General features: G+C 50.2%; 1 protein-coding gene across 3 annotated transcripts in view; it reads right to left on the bottom strand.

Moving 5' to 3' along the window:
- The window catches only part of SLITRK3 (SLIT and NTRK-like family, member 3), a 10,490-nt gene extending 6,748 nt beyond the window's left edge, over positions 1-3,742 (bottom strand). The window contains exon 1 of one of the 3 annotated variants that reach the window (XM_011944632.1): positions 3,673-3,742. The gene's annotated coding sequence lies outside the window, so the exon portion shown is untranslated. Of the gene's footprint in view, positions 1-2,266; positions 3,160-3,281 lie in introns of those variants that run through there. The other 2 variants (XM_011944631.1, XM_011944629.1) reach the window with 2 other exon arrangements.
- Positions 3,743-3,975: the final 233 nt, after the last annotated feature.

The following is a 3,975-nucleotide window of genomic DNA, read 5'->3' as shown; positions in this document are numbered from 1 at the left end:
TTTTAACTCTCAAGGAAACCATCCCCTGGATCATCTGCTCTTCTAGTTTCCAAAGCTCCCCCTCTCTAGTGCAGGTGGTTTGAAAAATGAGACTGTCCTTCGGAATTATCTTTTTCACAGGACAGCCATTCCCTGAAATGACGGGGATGGGGGGAAAATCCAGGTCCCCAAAGCAGAAAAGCTAAATCTGTCCGATTCTGCCTAGGTGTCCCGAATAAGAGCTCAAACAGCCTGAAAGACTTGGACCGAGTTTCTCCTGCATTTTGCTTCGATCCCGTTGCACCAGGAATTCTTTTGTTGTGGTGTAGGTCAAAGCCTTCGATATCCCCTGGATTCAACAGCATTTCTTTTCTTCCACCTTTTTAAAAACAGAGACAAGCCAATTCTCTGGAAGGAGATACAGACCACTTGGGTAACAATGGTACATTTCACATTCTGCCGCCGGAAAAGACCTCGCGGGATTGGGGTGGATTGAAGGATTTGAATGTTTTTGTCCGCTCTTTCTTTTTCTTTCTGATTTTTTAAACTCAAATATTTCTCCGTGAAATTTTCGGGAAGTGAATCCTAGGGAGTGGTGGGAGTGGGGATGGAGGTGATTGAAGGAAGACATTGTATTGTAGAGGGACTACCAGATGATAGTTCAGGAACCCTCTCAGAGGAATTTTTTAAGGCTCAGCTGACAGCACTACAGTCCTGCTTGCTGGGAAGGAATGCAGCTTGGTGAGGAAACTGGGGAGAGCCAAGTGTGCAGCAAGGGAGTCTAATTAACAGGACCCATGTGCTGTGGATGCTCCCCATCTGTCCCCACCAGCACACAGCAACCCTGTCACCAACTTGCCGAGGGGGAGAAGGGAGGGACTTTTTGGTTGCAAAAGAACTAAACTGAACCTCAATTGCCCAAGGGCTCAAAGTTACTAGGTAGAGACGGTTTTCCCTTAAAGGACCCTTTACAAAAGCAAATTTTAAAGCAAAGCACAGCTTACATATCAATACCTTACTGCTCTACAACAGGTAAATCACCTAACAATGTGTTCCTTAAAAGTCAGTCAAAGGCAATTTCCATAACATTTTGCATTTAAAATGACCGCGCATGAGTCCACTGGCACACAGTAGCTAATTTTAGAAAAGTCTATGCCACCGTAGACTAAGTAAGCAGGAGGGCAGAATTTCTAACATTCTACCCTTAAAATTCCAGACCCACCCTATTGCTCCCATAGGTCTCAGCCAAGAAGTAAACCAATACCCATAGCCTAAGCTCAGGATCAGAGCAATTCCTTCTCCCTCCCCAGCTGCCTGCACCCGCACCCTCCTCCACCCCATCCCCCGCCCAGCACTTTGGGTACCCAGTGTGCAGAGGCGGTGACTATTTATCGGGTCTTATCGGAACCCACCATGTGATGGAATCGATGGGTAACCCTGAGGCTGCCCTGAGCTTCCAGATGACGGTAAATATTGTCTCAGGGATGAAGTCTCTGTTCTTTCTTGAATTAAAACCCCTTAAGTTCTGGACCTGGGCTATGTCCTAAAGGCTATCTCATCTTTTTGCTTTCCTTTAGCTCAGGATAGAGTGTCTAAAGGACAGGGAGGTCTCCAAAAGTTAGGGGTATTGAGCCATGGGGCCCCGGTTTTTTCCGTGTCCTGTTGGGAGCGCCCAGAGCCATTTGTTTGTCCAGACAGAGGACAAGAAGCCCTTTCTCCCCGCTGTGCTCCCTTCCCACTTCCTCCTCCCCACTGCTGGATCTTACAGCTCACTAATCTCTTCAGATCTAAGATTAAATATTTCAATATGGAAGCAAACTATCTTCCCTAGAACAAGTAATTTGCTGCATCATTCATTTTCTGAAGAGCTTTGAGTCGTCTATAGATCCTTTTCTAATCTGCTGTCGTCAGGCGAAACGCACAATAGTCTGTTTAGAAATGGAAAATTATTAAAAGCTCAAGCGTTTTTCCTTCTACCTCTTACAACACTAGCGAACAATCCACTGGGGGAGGGGTCCTTCGCTCTGCCGCCTGGCCTATTTGTTGGAGTTACTTACGATGTCTTCACCCAGAAAAGAGGTCCGAGGGTATGTTAGTCTCCGGTACCCCTCCTTCCACCCACGTCCTTACACCTAACTGATCCAATTCAAAACTGCAACAAACCCCTAGCACCTGTGAGCGTACAGAAGACACCGCGGCCAAACTCGATGTGCTCTGCCATGCACATCCTACATGCGAGAAATACTGGTTTCAATTAGGCAAAGTAGGAAAGGATGGCGGCGTGTACCTATGGTGCAGAGCGCTCAGGATCTCCGAGGTTTGCTCCGAGGGGCTTCCCAGCGGGAGGGGCAAACTCTCTGGGAGGCTGAATTGTATCCATCATACTGTAGCCTTGTAGCTTCTCCTCTTCTGGCCACCAACTTTCCGAAAGGCTACCAAATCACGCTTGTAATCCGTTTAAATGTTTCCACCTTTGAGATTTGCAGGGAAATGGTCGCTGCATACCAATGGGAGAGCCGGGCGCGCACCTAGCGCTGCGATGTCAGTGACAGGGAGCTCACGACCACAGCTCCCTATGCCTTCGATGGCAGGCAGGCAGGCGGGCAGGCAGGCAGAGTGAGTGTCCCAGGACTAGGTTCCTTTGATTTAAAATCTCGGTGCTCTCTATCAGTGGAGAGCTTCGTTGTTCCCGAGAGCCTGAGCTCAGTCTCTGGATTTCTCGCTTTCTCTCTTCCTGAAAGGTTGTCACTCACAATCCCTGCCCGAGGCCTCCTTCCATCCGAAAAGATGGAATTAGCCCTTGCTTTTCCAGGGTGTCTTTGCTCTTTGCCCTTTAGGTGGGTGGGAGTGGGGGTGGATGGTGTGTAGATGAGAGAAGAAAAGGGTGGGGAGAGGCGGAAAGGAGGCAGGAAGGGGGCGACTAGATCTCAGATCCCATCATTGGTCAGACGGCGAAGGTGGGGGGAAAGAAGGAGAGAGGGAGAGAAGATACAAATACACAGTATGGCTGTGCACACCAAATTCCACTTGGATTTGGGAGATCTCAGGCAAAGCACGAAGGTGAAGCGATCCCGTTGGCAGAGAGTGAGTCCCCTGACCGTTCACCATTCAAGCACCCTCACTTCTCGAGCGGGAGAAGGTGCGGGGGAGGGGGGCGGGAGGGGGAGGGGACCGCCGAACGTTTCAGGCCAAGGAGACGCTCGCGGCGGCAGCGGTGGCGGCTTCTTTTAAGACTGACCTGCTTTAAAAGTGCCACTTTAATGGCCTAGGAAATAACTAAAATCGGATTACACGTTACTTACCAACGTCTCCTCCTAAACGGAAGCGCGAGGTCGGGTATAAGGAGTCAATATAGGAAGCGCAGGGCTGGAACCTGAATGCAAATCCATCAGCCGCCCCTAAATCGCGCACCAAGGGAGCGGCGCTCGGGAGCCCCCAGATCAGCCCATCGCCGGAGCTCCGCCAGCGCGTCCCCCCCGCACCCCCGGCCCCTCCTCCGCGCCAACTGTGTAAATCAGCCGCCGCAGTCCTCTCGCCGCGCATCGCAGGCAAAATCCCGGCTTAGGAAGCAAGGAAGCAAGTGATTCTCTCTCTCTCTCTCTCTCTCTCTCTCTCTCTCTCTCTCTCTCTCCCCCCCCTCGTTCGCTCGCTCGATCTGTGCCCCTCTCCCTCTCCCCCATTATCCGTCACAACCTGGCAGCTCTTCAAGAGACACCCTGTGAAATTGAGTGTAGGGAAGTCAGCATTCTGTATCTGTGGATTGATTTGTAACTTGTATTTGCAAATGAGAGAGATGCTTGTTTGGAAAATTACAGCCCAAAAGGTGGGGGGTGATCAAATTAAGAACATCTGAGCTGTATTGGTGGGCGGTATCGCTAAACGCCTCCGGGGAGCGGTTTCCAAGTGATTTGCAGTAATCCCCCACCTTCATGATACATGGGTGACGATTTGAAAGTACACATATTTCCTCATCTGTTTACATTTGCCAGGGGTGGG

This window comes from Colobus angolensis, unplaced genomic scaffold (genome assembly GCF_000951035.1).
Source record: "Colobus angolensis palliatus isolate OR3802 unplaced genomic scaffold, Cang.pa_1.0 Scaffold234, whole genome shotgun sequence".
NCBI classification, from domain to species: Eukaryota; Metazoa; Chordata; class Mammalia; order Primates; family Cercopithecidae; genus Colobus; species Colobus angolensis.
This window is presented reverse-complemented; position numbering and strand designations above follow the sequence as displayed.